The sequence below is a fragment of the Manis javanica genome, chromosome 5 (assembly GCF_040802235.1).
Source record: "Manis javanica isolate MJ-LG chromosome 5, MJ_LKY, whole genome shotgun sequence".
Lineage (NCBI taxonomy): Eukaryota > Metazoa > Chordata > Mammalia > Pholidota > Manidae > Manis > Manis javanica.
Genome location: NC_133160.1, coordinates 92,388,929 through 92,405,859, shown reverse-complemented (window position 1 = coordinate 92,405,859; position 16,931 = coordinate 92,388,929). Strand labels below are relative to the sequence as shown.

Below are 16,931 nucleotides of genomic sequence, written 5' to 3'. Positions count from 1 at the left end.
TTAATCACAACAAGGCAATAGAACCTAAATACAGATACCCTCAGAAGACCACTACTAGTTATAACATTGACTTACACTATTATTCTTTGTGCTCAAGCTGTTTATACAGTTGCAACTTTATCAGTATGAGTGAATTTGTAAATATATGTATACATGTTTTAATTTGGATATCTATCTGCAGTTTCATAAATTATTGTTTTACAGCATGTTTTATAAGTAAAGAGAAGTTGATGTATCTTTCATTTTAATGTTTTCTAAAGGATTATGCTATGACTAGAACATAAAACTCAACAATTTGATGCCTCAGAGTCTTCAGCTACTTAGGTAAAGCAACATACTTGAATATATCTATTAAAGCTAAGTCTCTTTCACAAATCAAATATAAGTCTCTTTCACAAATCAAAAATATTTTTTACAATATAACCAAATATGTATATAAAATAGCTATTTTAATGACCATAGTGGTTAATATCTTTTTAACAATACATTTGGTGGAAAATGCAATCCAACCTGAATTTCACAGAGTGTAAATTGAGTATAGATGTTGCATACAGTGTTTCTTAATGCAGAAATTATTTGTCAAAATTTAAAGAGAAAAGCACACTAATATTCACTCCATTTGGAAAGAGCTTATGTCACATTCCTTTACTCATATCTAACAAGAAAATATATCTTCATCTGTAGGAAATGTATCCCCTTTCTACTAGACCAACTACTAATGTTACCATTCATGAGTCAGGAAGATGCAATATCCATAAATCACCTTCACTATTAAGTGAATAATATGTACTCAAATTGCTTAATTCATTCTCTCTACCTATAACTGTACAAGTGACTGCTTTATTTATTCATAAGCTTATTATTTCTGACAATATTAGTTATGGTCCTTTTTATTAAATGTATAATATGTATTCAGAAACATGAAGAAATAACATTCTTTTTTTAGGAGTTTTGCATATAAGGATGTCAGAAGTTTCAAGATTCCAACATGCCTCATCAATTACAGCAACACATTGAAGAAATGTTTCCATCTCACCTCACTCCTTTTTAGGTACAGAAGGCCATCTGAAACTGTATCTCAGACAAGTGCTTCATAAAAGTCTTAATTCCACAGTGAAAACACTAAAAAAATTACACTGAACTGAAGTAAACTTATAGCACAATTATTGATATAGATCCTATAATACTCAATTCTAAAGAAAATTTCAATGCAATGAGCCAACACAGCATTTTAGTTATTAAAAATAAACAACTAATTGATTTAACCTTTTTGAACAGTATTGCTTATCTGGACATCTGGAAGCCAGAAAGCCTGTACTTCTGATATTAAAGTAAGTTAGTATCTTAATTATCTTTCAGCCAATAATATCAAAAAGATTCAGCTGCTTCATAAAGTTTTTGAGCAAGAAAGGAGGGCAATATCAATACATAAAATACCTTCAATGTCTCCCTTTATACACTGAAAACACCCATATCCAGACGATCTATTATTTCTACTACGTTATTTAAATAAAGTTAACAAAGATGAGGAATAGGGCTAATATATTTTTGAAAGGTTTTCAAGAATGAGCACTGAAACAAAAGGGGCTTCATAATAAACTTGTATTTTTCAACTTAGTTTTTCAGGGTGAAGCCTTGTTAATATTACGCTACATTGGATACTATTGAAAAGAATCCTTCTGTACCAAAGCCTATTAATATATTTTTTTCTATAAACATCCCAAATCATATCTGCTATTTATTATTGAAGGTAGGAGAAAACAAGACCACTTTTTTTAAAATGTGCACTTATCTGACAAATTCCCCATGGTGTGCTCTAAAAGACAAAGGTTGCCTAAACTTAATCTTAATTCCATAATAAGGTGTTGATTTTGTTAAGTAATTTATAATCTTTTGTATATTTCCTTGTGTGTATGTATGTTAAGCAGCATCTAGGCTGTGTTCTTTTGACTGTCTTCTGCCCCTTGCCACCACAGGGCCTTTGAGGCTCCCTCTGGTGTGGAGGCATTTCCCTCATCTCTTCCTCTCATTTATGTTCTCTTTAGAGCTTACCTCAAAACTCAGATCTAAAGGAGAGCCTTCCTTTCCTGATCTCAATGACTAGGCGAAATCCCTTTATTTAAACTCTCAGCATTTGTACCTCTCTCCCCAGCATCCATTTCTGTGATACTTTTGTGCTCAGATGACTACAAAATCCCTGAGGGGAAAGACTTCCACATACATCTGTTCACAGTTGTATCTCTAGGGCTAGTGGAGTACCTGGAATATGGTAGTGGCTTATTAAATATATGTTAAATAAATTACTAGATGAAACACAAGTATTTGAAAAAGATCATTAATCTGAATGGTTCCTGAGTTCATGGTAATATTAAAGTGAACCGAAGTCAAGAGAAGAAAAGTACCTTTTTTTTCCCTTAAACATGCATATGGGTTTTCTGGATTAAGAAACTGTGTTCTGATAAACGCCATATTTTTCACCACTAAATTTCATGCTTTTTTTTACTGAGACACCCTTAGAACTTACTGGTGTTACTTCAGGCATCCATCAGTGACCATTTCTGCTACGATATCCCACCCACAGAAAATTAAAAGAATTTCACAGGGGCACACTGACTGCTAATAACAGACAGGGAGAAGTTAAAACTTTATAAATGGCATAGGCAAGAATTTAAAAACTTCCTAGAGCTATTTATTGTGGCAGAAGAGTTCACATATCAGTTATTCCTAAGAGAATTACTATTCATAGCTTAAAATATTTAAAAGTTCAATAGTTTAAAGCATACTTTTCAGTTATCTAGAAAATGTATGCATGTAAAACATGAAATTCCCCTAATAAGTATTACAAGTATTTTTTAATGGTAATTAATATAGCTACATAGATGACCAATTACAGAATGAAAATTCATATCTTTGCACATACATTTTTAATTTTTTTAATTTAAAAATGTTTGATGCCTATTCATATTCTGAAATGAAGTAGCATGTAGAGGTTGTCATCATACTTATATTCCCACACATGACTTTTGAAATTAGCTGTTCAGAGACAATTCTCCATGAATCTCTCATATTTCCATTCACAACTACACATTAACATTCAGTTTGCTCCAGGACAATCTTTTCAAGATTTGTATGAGCAGATGGCACTGGAAAGATGAAGACAGTGACTTCTGGAGCAAATTTATTTACATTCCCAGGTAGTAAATATAGAGATATCCCCAGTCTCCACAGACATTCAAGGGTAATACAGATAACTACCCTTTTCAATTAATAGAATTACTACATTCCAGGTTAATGAAGATAATCGCTCTTTCTCTAGAGATAAAGATAGGCAGGTTTGCCAGCAGTTCACATTTAAGATCATAGTCCACTAATGTCAGGGTTTCCATCCTGACAACTGGGGGGTAATGTATACATGTTTTACTTTGGATATCTATCTGCAGTTTAATAAATTATTGTATTATAGCTAATGTCCTCTTGATTGTAATTGAATGCTGGTCATTATATATGAAAAATGCATGAATTCTAAATGATGCTGTCTTCTTCCAGAGAGGATTTACTGTTCTTGTGTCTTTCATCTAAACAGAAGAATATCATCTTGGGCCAATCAGAGGCTGAGAAATATAAATATTAAGTTTAAAACTTTGTGGAAGCTGATCTATTCCCTATTTGCCTTTATTCCTGAAAATCTAGAGTGTTTACCAGGGCCCCTCCCCTCTTTCTGGGTAGTACATCATCTCTACTTCTGTCTTCCAAGTACCATGAGACTGCCAATCCTAGGTTACATTTTTAGCTGTCACTTTCTACTTGGATTCTAGGCTTCCTGCCAGAAAAATCTGAGAAAAAAACAAATGCCTCAGGGAGAAAAGCAGCATGGAATGCCAGAACTGTTTTTGTGTAGTTCCCTTTATTCAGTACTCTTGCTTCCTACTCATTCCTTGACTGCTTTGGTATTTCTGAGCTTCAGTTTTTTTATTTCCCCAAACTTGTGAGACTGATGAAATACTTTATCAGCCATTTCTGCCTAACATCTCAGCATTTCTTCCTATGCCACTTACAAATCACAAAATAACTTTATGGAAAAAGTTCCAGGAAATGTCAGGTTAACCTCAAGTTAATGCATTTGTCTCTCCAGTATCTTTATCCCGTAAGTCCTATCTCCTTTCTCTGCTGCCTTCACCTATTTGGTAATCGTAGAATTCAGCCAGGTTATAATTGTTTTCAGCAGGGTATTTGGTCTGATATGAGCTATTCCAGTATAGCCAGAAACAGAAATCTTCACTATTCTTTTTAAGACACTGATGTATGTGACTGAATAGTATTAAATGAGAAGGAAAAAATTGAGTCATGTGATAATAAACCCAAACAAAATACGTAATAGGAATGTATTTGTAAATTGTGAAAAGAAACCCCTCTGTCCTTCAGAATATCACATAAAATTTTATATTTTTCTTAGAGTTTAATTATTAAGTTTGAAACCCTTGAAGTCACTTGTAAAATCTTAAGAAGGAAAGACCATAATTTTAAAAGGCATTAAAGAAACAAATGAATGTTAAAGCATCCAAATCATCCAACCTAAAATGAGAAACCTAAAAAAAGGGACTACTTTATAAGAAAGAAGTTTTTTAAATTTTTATTTAAATTGATATAACCTTACTCTTATAAATAGCTTATTGTTTTTTGGCTCATATTTTTAATCACAATTGAAAATGTCAATATGATTGTTTCCGTGTGAGCACTTGATGCAAATTCAAGTAAGAAGATGCTTCATAAAATAATTTTGAAAATTAAAGCATTGAAACAAATGTTGAGATTGGCCATGTGTGATATGTGACATTAAAAGCAGTTGTGGGTATTTCAAAGTTTACATCTTTGCCTAAGACTGCCATTTCAAACTAGTCAATCCTCATGTTCATTGCTGACAGTCTAATGTGGAAGACATTTGATATAGGAGTTGCAAATGCCAGCGACTTCTCTAAAGGTCACTGTAATGTTAACAGGTAGAGTTAGAAAACCTTTTCTCATTCCCAATTACAATTTCACTGTATGTTTAAAGAAAGGATACAAATGTACTTTATTAAGTTAAAAAATAGCTCTATTAAAAACTACACATACTTCAAAATACAAAACTTCATAATATATATGGTAATAGAATTTTTGCTACTAACTACTAGCTAAATGTGTAAAGACTCTCTTATCTAGGCTTTACTCAACAAACAAAATGATGCTGTTTATAACATCAAAGACCCTACAGTCATGGTTCTCAAAATTTGTTCCAGTGATTCCTGGGGAGTCCCTGATATCCTTTCAGAGAATCCTCAAGGTCAAATAATTTTCACAGAAATACTGCCATAGTCTGTTTTGGCTGGTACAACAAATTACCATAAACTGGATAGCTTCAACAACAGAAATGTATTGCTCTCAGATCCAGAGGCTGAGGAGCCCAAGATTCTACTTCTGGTGAGGGACTGCTTCCTGGTTCATAGACAGCCGTGCTAGACATCTCTGTGCAAAGTAGATGGAGTAAGGAAGATGCCTGGGGTCTCTTTCACACGTTCATGAGAGCTCTACCTCATGTTCTAATCACCTTCGAAAGACCCCACCTCCAAATACTATCAAACTGGGTATTAGGTTTCAACCTAGGAACTTTGGGGAGAAACATTCAGTGTCTAGAAAATACTAAGATTTTGTTTGCCTATTTGACTCTTTCTCCCTTATGAACACTTACATATTCTTGAATTTTAAATATTTCTCAGTCAAATTTCTAATACAGCAAGTATCAATCATATAATCTACATAAATAAAAGTCTTTAGGATCCTTGATCATTTTAAGTATGCAAAGAGTTCCTAAGACCAAAAAGTTTAACCCAGTGCCCTATATCCTAAATGATCAATTAAGAAGAGAATGATCAAACAGAAAGTGCTGCTATGTATATAGCACTGTTTTTAAAACATCATACAAGATAAAAAATAGTAAAAAACTAATTTTACATGTTATATTGATAAATCCTCAATGCATAATATATACCAAATCCTAAATGTAGTATACCAATAAAATATAGTAAAAGTTCAATTAAACAGCAAAATTCACCAAGATTAAATATTCCTACTCTAACATGTTATGGACTTAATTGTGTTCCCCCAAAAATTCATATGTTGGCTCTATTCCCTAGCATAACTGTATTTGGAGATAAGGGCTTTAAGAGGTAATTAAGGTTAAATGAGGTCATTGATGGGCCCTGATCCAATAGGACTAGTGGCCTTAAAAGAAGAGGAAGAGATACCAGGATGTACATGCATAAAGAAAAGGCCATGTGAGGACACAGCAAGAAGGTAAACATCTGAGCTCTCAAAGAAACCAAACCTGCTAAAACCTTGATCTTGGACTTCCAGCCTCCAAACTGTGAAAAAATTAATCTCTGTTGTTTAAGCCATCCATTCAATAGTATTTTCTTAGGGCACTCCCTGCAAACTAATACACAGGACTACAGTTTTTCGTGTTATTCTAGTGATCTGTAACTTTTGGCTATATCAACAAGTGTCATAATAGTAGAAGACATTGTTCAAGTACCCCACAACATATTCCTAACTAGATCATACTTTTTGCTCTCTTGAAAACTTAAAACTTAATAAAAGGACAGTTTTCTTAAGTAAATTTTAGTTCATACACATAACTTGAATGTCATTTCAAAAACCTTAAAAAACCCCTCACAGAGCAAACATACTTTTTAACATATAGTGGGGCACTGTGTTTGTAGTATACTTCCACTTGACTCCTTAAGCCAAGAGTATCTTCTAAGAATATTATATAAAGAGAAAGCTAGCTCATAATAATTATTATTATTATCATCACCATTTAGAGGCCTTCATAATATATTTCTTTTAGAAACTTAGATGAAATAAACCATATTCATCACCAGCCAAATGATCAGATTTAAGGAAAAAATTCATTCCTAGAATTTCTACGTATTCCAATTCCCCAAGTCCCTACCCCTCCAGAGTTCTAAAAAAAGAACACTAGATTTAAGATACTGTTTTACAGTATTCTCTAAAGAGTTACTATTTCATAAGATAGTTTTCCTGATTCATACAGATAGTACACACAGGTAGCCCACATTTGTGGTGACCCTGAACGTTAAGGAATAAAGGCATCTCAGTAGATTTAAAAAGAAAAGCAGGACTGCAAAGATAAATGTGCACAGTCAATATCTTTCCATCATTTACACCCAGGATATTACAACAAATGTAATTAATCTGCCTTTACAAAGGTGCTTGCTGCCACTGAAAGAAATCGTCTCTTAAGGATATAATTCAAGGCTAAAATTGCATATTATGACTATAAACATTATTTCCTTTTATTAAAATCAGTTTAACAGATTAAACATATAGATCTCTACCCTTTTAATATCTTAAATATGGAATTTAATATCTTATAAAGCATAATAATATTCTAACTATTAGATCATGTAAGGAAATTTGGAAATACATTTATTTATGATGTAAAAGCATCATCAATAATAACAGTATCTATTACATATTTTGTTTCTAGTAAAGTATTGCAATATACTATTGAATTCAAATAATCTAATTGAAAATTTATCAATTTGTCCTTAATTAACAATTCAATTATATCCTAGCTTTTACAGATGTTCACAAGTTGTTTTTAAAATAAACCTTTAGATAATTTCTCTCTCCTCCAAAATTAATTTTTGCATAAATGTTTACAAATATGAATCCACATGGACAGCTTTTTGCTTAAAAATATCTTAATCTATTACCTACTAGGTTTTGCTCAAACCCTAGTAGGTAAATCTGGATATGTGTCCTGTATAGGATGACTTTGCACGTCCTCCAGGTAGGCCCAGAGGGCAGTGTTGGCAATAATGACCCATCTGTTCACTACTGCCAACTACAAAACTTCTAATGAAGACAAATGTGGGTCACCCTGTACAAGGAGGATGCAAGGTTTTAATGAATCCACCTAATGGTCACTACCTGCCACTCCTGACTGACTGATGAGCTAAAAGGTTTAGTTTGAAAAGCAAAGATGAGTATCTCATGAATTCATTAGTCTTAACAAAACATTGCTTTCACTTTCTCTTACATACTCACTTTTTACAATTTGTCTTTTTCAATTCTTAGAAAATATTACTATTATTTATTAGACTCAGTCTTTTAAAGTAACTTCGCTAGCACTTTTGAGAAATTAGTTCCCCCTAAATTTCTCTACTGATTGAGTCTTAAGATATTAACTCCATATTATGATACAGTAATGTTATATAGATGAAACATAAAAGGTTGTATTGTCTCTCATAAAATTATTTAAGTACATTTATATGTAACTTTATCATCAATATCAATCTCTCTAAAATACTACTTTAAAAAATATTATTGTCAATATCTTCTTTTGACATAAAATAATTCACTCCAAATTCCAAAAAGAATGTTGACTTATAGAGATCAATTCATGAAATATTTATATAACCATAAAAAATTTATAGAGATGGCCATTTTACTTACTAAAAGACGCTGTGAGTAAAACTCGAGAACCGTAAACAGTTGCTTTTCAGAATAAAATCTGGATTACATTAAACCTAAACTCTTAAAGAAAATTTAATGCAGCCATAAATTGGGTCTTAGGAAAATTGGTACATATAAAAAGTAAATATACATAATTGAAGAGTCAAAACATAAAACCTTTCTAAAATGCAGATTTTACCTATAAATAAAAGTATAAGAAACATTGTAAGTAGTTGTTTAAGTTTGAAGAAGTTTCTATAGTTTATGAACTATATTGCTATAAATTTCACTTTATATAAAAATTTAAAACAACCTGTTTTAAAACTGTTGTTGCTTTAGTCACAAGTGGACTATTTATCCTTACAGCAAATCCATTTACAAGAGTGGGAACCATGATTGACCTTCATTTAGATTACCTGGAAATCCTTAACAGTTGTGAACACATGCATACAACATATACATACATACTCACTACCATCCCAATTGCTACTTTCATAGAAAAAAGGTGTTCCTTTTTGGCTAACAAATTTTAAATAGCCAATAAAAAATTCAATGTGAATTATTTAAAAGAAAAAGAAAATAGGAACAGTCAATTTAAAATTAGGCAAATTCAAAGTATAATTCTAGACACAGCAACAGTGTAATGATAATATGAAATATAGCAGTTTTATTTATATAAAGGCAGTGATAAACTATCACAATTTTTATCCTTGAAAAGTATATGATGATGAATTATACATGGATGCTTCTGTCACTCATATAATCTTGTTATATTATATTAGAAAAGTAGATAGAGATTTTTTTCAAACAATTCATATATGTAATGCCTTAAATGCAATAAGTGTTTTCATGTGCATTATCTTATTTCTTATACAATGCTGTGAAGTAGCAATTATAGCTCCCATTTTATAAATAAGAAATTCAGATTAGTTACTTTTCAACATTCATACTTAATAATAATAGATGGAGCAAAATTTCACATCCATATTTTCAAATTCATAATCCCCATGGTCTTTCTATTCTACATCTCAAAGTTGAAAGTGAGGTCTATTTGATATACACGATAATCATATCTTGTTCTATAGTAACATTTCACTTACTTCGGGGCCATTTATTCAGCTAGTGTGGATATAAAAAACAGTCTAAACACTAGACAAAAGCAAAAGATATCTATGAGTAAGTACTTGAAATATCCCACAGACAAAAAATTAAGATTGTGGGTTTTTTCTTTCACAGTCAAGTACCTGGAATCTACATTCAGTCTGTAGCTTATATTGTATTTCCTAACCTAACAATGTTTTAGTGATCCAAGCTGCATATAATTCCTTCAAAAAAATGAAAATCAGGAGACTGCAGTCTCTACTAAAAAACACAAATTTAAGAGTAGGCTTAGTGTGTGATCTGACTGACAGAGTTGAGAGTGTGCTAGGTTACAGAAAGTGTACAGAGGGCATGGTATCAGAAACACAGTTCAGTTAAGACATTGGAAGATCAGAACAAAGGAATAGATCTGAGAGCAATATAACCCTGACAAAAGTCTCTTTCTGGTCCAAAGCTGCTTTGAATGGCCCACTTAGTCTTGCCTTGCCTCTTGCTCTGCAATTTCTTCAAGATAACTCCTGATACCTAACTACCACATCCTTCTACACCACCACCTTCTGCCCTCTTCGAGTAAGACATGAGCTTCACGGAGTGTAATGATGGAAAGTGTCCACAACATCAAGGATTCACCAGGTATAAAGGTCTATCCTGATGTATGTGGGATTCCAGTTTAATTGCAAGCAGATATTCTGATTTATTTCTGCTACACTTAACTTAGGGTAATAGATTATTGGATGGATTTACAGACCAGGAAGGTATACTTTCCTGAAGCTGGCAATAAAAAGCCATTAATGACAGCATTGCAGCAATTTTCACTTAGCTTCTATAGTGTCAGAACAGAATTGAAACTTTTGTTTTCCGAGGATAATCCTCTAATGATGCACAGAAATGCCAAGTCATTATAAACTATATTATTTCAATATAAATTAGTAAATCTGTAAACTTAGGACTATTTTCAATCCCAAGAGACCCAAGAGATCTTAAATATCTTCCAGTTGCTCACTGGGATGTGTCATGCTGTCTTGGCCACTTTTATGCCTTTTCTCTGACTCTCAAGACTGCTGCCCTCTGCCAGGTCCTTTCAGCTTTGAAATCAGAACCCAGTAAAGGACTGCAAATTCTCAGATCAGAGAATGTATAAAAGTGAATGGTGCCCTCTGATGATCATATATTCTGGCTGCTGAGACAAGATGTTGACATAGAATTAGAGAGTATAAATTTAAAACTAAAGGCACTTAATAAAAAACAAAAAGGGGAGATACCATACTGATCAAAACCTAAGTCTCTTGGTGAGACTTAGACTTTTATCTTTGTGATACTTTTATCTGTCAGTTTGAATATCCGCATATGCTGAACCTTCCTCAATACTGATTCCAGGACTACAACTTCTTCAAAGCCAGAAGATACGGCCCTTTTTTCTTGTGTGAGATAGTTATCGCCCATTTGAGTTTCCTTTTCTTAAGAACTATATGCATGAGGCAAGGAAAAATAAGAGATATAAGGTGATAGGTTATCTTCTGAAAATTTCATCAATCTTTCTTCAAAAGCAAAAATGTGAAGGAGGACTATCACTTCCGAGAATCTCAAAATAAAGCCCTGGAAATAACAATGAGAATTTCTAGGTAGTCTTGACTCAGAGCAACTTTTTGTGTTTATTTGCCATACTTATGTCTTTTTCTGTAAAATGACAGTTCAAATCTTTTGCCCTTTTCTTAATGAGTCTTCAGTCTTGTATTATTGAGTTGTAATATACACATTACTCCAGAATATACATATATTCTAGAAAAAATAATTTTGGTCAGGTAAATGTGTTACAAATATTTTTTTCCCAGTCCGGGCTTGCCTTTTCATTTTCTTAACAGTAACTCAATGAGTAGAACTGTTTGATTTCGGTGAAGTCTAATTTATCCCTTTTTTCCTTTCATGTCTCATACTTTTTGTGTCCTATCCAAAAAAAAAAATTCTTATCCCAAAGTTGGAAAGATTTTCTCCCATATTTTTTCTTTCAGAAGTTTTATATTTAAGCTTTCACAGTTAGATTTATGATTCATTTTGAGTTAATTTCTGTGTATAGCATCAGGTACAGCCAAGTTTCATTTTTTTTCACATGGTTATCTAGTTCTTCTAGCACCATTTAAATGTTGAAAAGATTTTACATTCCCCTTTGAATTTTATTGGCACCTTTTTCAGAATCAACATGTGGATCTATCTCTGGACTTTAATGCTTACTATCTTAATTACTACACCTTTATTGTAAACTTGAAATCAGGTAATGTTAAGACTGCCAAAACTTTGTTCTTCCTCGATATTGTTTTGGCTACTCAAGGCCCTTCTCATTTCCACATAAATTTTAAAATCAGCTCATCCATCTTTACAAAAAGATTCTGCTAGGATTTTGGATTGATAGTATTATGTTGGATCTGTAGATCAATTTGAGGAGAACTGATGTCTTAATAATACTGGATCTTTTAATCCATAAGCATAGTACATTTCAACATTTTTTTTACCTCTTTATAAATCATCTCAGCCATGTTTGCAGTTTTAGTGTACAGGTCTTGCTCATATTTTGATAACTTTATTCCTAAGTATTTTGCATTCTGGTATGCTACTTTGATGTTTTTATCTCAACTTTCAATTTTTCACTGCTAGGATCTTGAAATGCAATTTATTTTTTATGTTGATTCTGTGTGATCTTGCTACACTTATTTTTCTAGTAGCTTTTTTCTAGACAGTCATAATTTTTTATCATTAAAGGAATAAAATGAAATTATTCTATACTTGGGTTCATCAAGGGTGTTAAAATAATCAAATGAACACAAATTGATCAATCATAACCAATGTTATCACAATTCTCATGTTCCTTTTATATATATTTTCTTCTAGTACAAAGACAAGATAATTTGGAGGCAAGGGTAGACAAATGTCTTAGATGAACACAGAAAAATCTTAAAAACTGGAAGAACCCAAGTATATCACTTAGACTCAGTTAACTTAGATAACTGTATATTAGTAGTACATTCTGAAAGAAAAATTTTATACATACTGAGACTTCAAACTATTGCTATATTTTTAGTATAGGAAGTAATGATACATTATTGAGTAAAGTATACTTATCACTACAATAAGCACTATTGTAAGCACATCTCCTGTACTATTACTTAGTTCTCATAACAAAGTATGAAATGCATTTCATCTTACTGAAGAGCCTTCTAACAGTTAAATAATTTGCTTAAGCACCCATAACTAGAAAACATCAGAGCTGAACTCAAACACAAATTGGAGCTCCATAAAGTCCATGCTGTAGTTTTTCAGTGTTTGTGATTAAACCAAAAAGAGGCAGAAATAGCAATTTTGGGGGAGACACAATATCAAGAAAGAATTCTCTGCTTTTTTTATATACTGAAAATAAGATTAAGCAATTCAAGAAACCTGTATTACAATAAAAAACAAATACAATTTAAAAATGTATTTCACTTCATTTTTAAAAGAACAATTAAATACAGGTCTACATCATTATACAAACTCTCACCACCTGAATCCAAATATTTAAATAATGACTTGCCAAACATCTTACCCAAAACTCAATACTTAAATAGAAACTTGCTGTAATGATTCTGCAGATGCATGTCAACAAAAAGTGCCCTGCACAAACCTGGGCAGAGGATACAGAGTGACTACAGTCTTATCTGGCTATTGTCCTGATGAGACCACTATTGGTTTTATTCAGAGTAAGGTGCATTACTGCAATCACCTTATCATATTCCCACCTCTTACCATGTTCCCCAGGCTTTCACTGGTCCCAGATTTTGCTTCTTCGAAGTGGCTGAGAATACAATCAACCCAGACAATTTAAATACCCTTAGTATCTATAACATCCTATTTCACTGCTTATTTACATTACAAAGCATGTTTTTTGCAAGTTAAAAAATAGTATCTGATATAGAAGAGTATCACTGTTAACCACAAATAAACATACTAATAAGCTCAATAAATTTTTTAAATTAAGTAACATATTAAATGTTTAAGTAGGATTTTGAGTAGGCTTAAGATATTATTTTTTGCCACTTAGTGCAATATAATTTTATTCCTTCATTCAATGATTCTTTCAATCTACCATTAATTAATCTACCATGTGTTAGGGATTTAAAATCAATAATCCCTGACCTCAATAACAGCATGGTCTGGTAGCAGAAAGATACAAAAAAATAGACAATGATAATATAGCATGATAAATGCCAGGACTGAAGTACGCATAGAATACCAGGAGTTCAATCTCAAAGAATGAGTGGGAGTCAGCCACATGAAAAGGAAGGGGACATTCGAGGGGAAGTACTGGCTGTTGCAAGGGGAGAGAGGTAGGGATGAGGGAGAGGAATGATAAATTTATAGAACTAAAGGTAGTTCAGTATGACTAAAAATGCATATAGAAGAACTGTGACATGTACAATTGGAGAAGTAGTTAAGAGTCAGATTAGTATGTAATGATAAGAAGTATTAAGCCCATTTTATTGAGTATATCCCTATACTTCACATATATCCAAATTAACCATAAGAGACATATGTCATTCATTCATTCATTCATTCAGCAAATGTTAGGGGAATACCACTTATTTTCTTTGTTTCCTCTGTGTGATTTTTGTCTTCAATTACAAGGCAAATAAAAACCAGTGTTTTTTTAACTTGTGAAGTTGTAAGGCAACTAATATAATGCTAAGCACACAATGCTTACTTCAATAATGCTTCTTGAATTGAAATACTAATAATGTAATCACTATCAGGTTATTTAAAATCATTAACCTAGCTTTTATTTTGGCAATATTCCTAAATTAGCAAAAAGTTAATAACCTCTGCAAAAAATTATAGTAGTGAGGACAATTAAGTCTCTCCTTTGGGGAAAAAGAAAAACTCTAGGTATTCCATAAGAGCTTATTTCTCTGCCTTCCAGTTTAGGCAAGCTCCCTGCAAGAGTGAGTAGTCTGTATTTATAGGATCTCCTTCTTTACCATCCATCCATTCTTTAATCCACTACCATCTCCTGTCCTCAACCCATTTCATCAGAAGTGCTTTGCTAAAGTAACTATCGATTTCAAAATTCAGCCAAGTTCTGTAGATGACTTTCAGTTATCTTTATTAAGCTACCTGAAGTATGTAACAGGCAGTGACTACTTTCTTGAAATGAATTTGCAGCTGACTCCTGTGAGACCACTCCTTCCCCATTCTACTCCTACTATTTTAATCTTCTTCCTTTGTTTCTTTCCTAGAAACCCCTTCCTCCACGGTCAATCTCCAGGTTTAATCCTCATTCCTTGTATTATATAACTTCCTAAATCTTCAGTCCAGGTTTGTCTCAGTTTTCTGCCTACCTTCAAGACATTTCTGCCTACATAAGAGATGCTTAAATAATCTGATTTCTCAGTTCTACATACACACCACACCACACCAATTGTGGCACACCTTCTATATTCTCTTCCTCCAAATCTCTACAACACCATTTGCATAGTATTTTAAGTAAGAAATCTTGGAGTCATCCTCAGTACTTCTTTCCCGTCTCCCATATCAAATTAATCATGAGGTCAACATCCAAATATATGCCACTTTCCCCATCATTTCTAGACTTATTTCACTATTCTAATACAGCCATTCACTAAATGAATCACTATGCATCAGCTCATGACTTCTCCCTCCTTCCCTTGCCCTAATCCCATTCATTTGATTCAGCTGACTGTCGTATTTTTCTGAAATTACAAAACTGTTCATGAGCCTCTGGCTTAAAATATACACTGGTTCATCATCACCTATAAATAAAAATAAAACCTGCTTTTCTCAAGCTTTCATGGCTTTGCACATTCTCTTTGCCTGTAATATTCTAGTCTATCTGACAGCCACCCATCCTCCAAAAACACAACTCAAATGTACTTTGAAATCCTTTCCTGACGCCTGTCATCCCCCAAGCAGACTCCATGAGGTTTTCTTCTGAAATCTCAGTGTACCTTATTTGGATAGTACTGTGTAATTGTTAACATATTTGTACCTTCCTTCAAAGCGTAAATTCCTTGATTCAAGAAACTTTGACTGATCATTTTTCATCATCTTTCTATCGCAGTATATGGAGTAGTTGTTTAATCAATATTCATTAACTGAGTAATAGTAATATATATCACTAACCAAGTATTAACAAGTGTCAGACAAGCATTAACTATGTTAAGCAGTGTGTGTGTATATATGTAATCACATCTCATTGCAGCCTCATAACTTTTTGTAGGTTTATTATTAATATTTTAGAGATTTAGAAAGAAAAATATTTAGGCTTAGAATGACAAAATAACTTGCCCAAGGTCATACTAGTATGTGACAGAGCAAGAAATTGCAGTGTGATTCCGAAGTGTAAAGTCTTCACCACTAAACCATGAATAAATCCAAGAATGCTTTTACTTTATATATATTTTAAATTTTTACCATGAATCAGTACGATTTCACAATATAAAACTCACTAATAATAATAATACATACTACCTTACACTTAGACTTGAATACATCAGATGTCCTTTCAAAGGATAGTGAATCACTATTTAAGCAATAAATAACTGCTTTCAACCTCTGCCTCACTCATTTTTTCACATATAATTTTATTCATTTATTTTTTAATGATTTGATCCTTTCCTCCCATCATCTTTTTTGACACTTTTTTTTCCTCTTTGAAACCCATAATTTAAAAGTTGGGGAAGTTTTCTTAGGAAATAAGGAAAGTGAGCACTCAGATTTCTGGATATAATTACCATAAGGAAAACAACTAATTTGCTTTGGGGGAGAAAAACACATTTGTGTGCAATTCTTTCTAAATCTTCATTTATTCTCAAATTCAAAGTCCTCTCAAGGCCCCCACTATATATTACTAACTTCATTAAATCACCAAGGACCTGGTATAATAATGCCAATCAATCAAGTATTTACTAAATATTAAAGACTAGCAATAATAAGTGAAAAGGTAAAATTTTTACACCAGAAAAAAATGAAACAATCCACCCATAAGAGAAAACCATTAATAATATTATAATGGTGGACTTCAAAAAATAATCACAAAAGGCTATATATTACTTTTATCTCTTATGTCCTTATTATTAATCTTTTTTAGCACATTTTTACTTATTTGAAACTGTATTTTTCTGCTTGAGACCAATTAAGATCTACTTAAATTACTATATTACTTTTGGGTTAATCTAATCCAGAGAAAAACCTAGTGTATAAATACACTTTTGATAAACAATTAAAATACAGTTTTGATAAACATATAGATTAATGACAAGAAATGACAG

General features: G+C 32.4%; 1 protein-coding gene across 1 annotated transcript in view; it reads right to left on the bottom strand.

Moving 5' to 3' along the window:
* Positions 1-16,931, bottom strand: part of STPG2 (sperm tail PG-rich repeat containing 2) — a 376,556-nt gene that overhangs the window by 313,962 nt on the left and 45,663 nt on the right. The window lies entirely within an intron of this gene.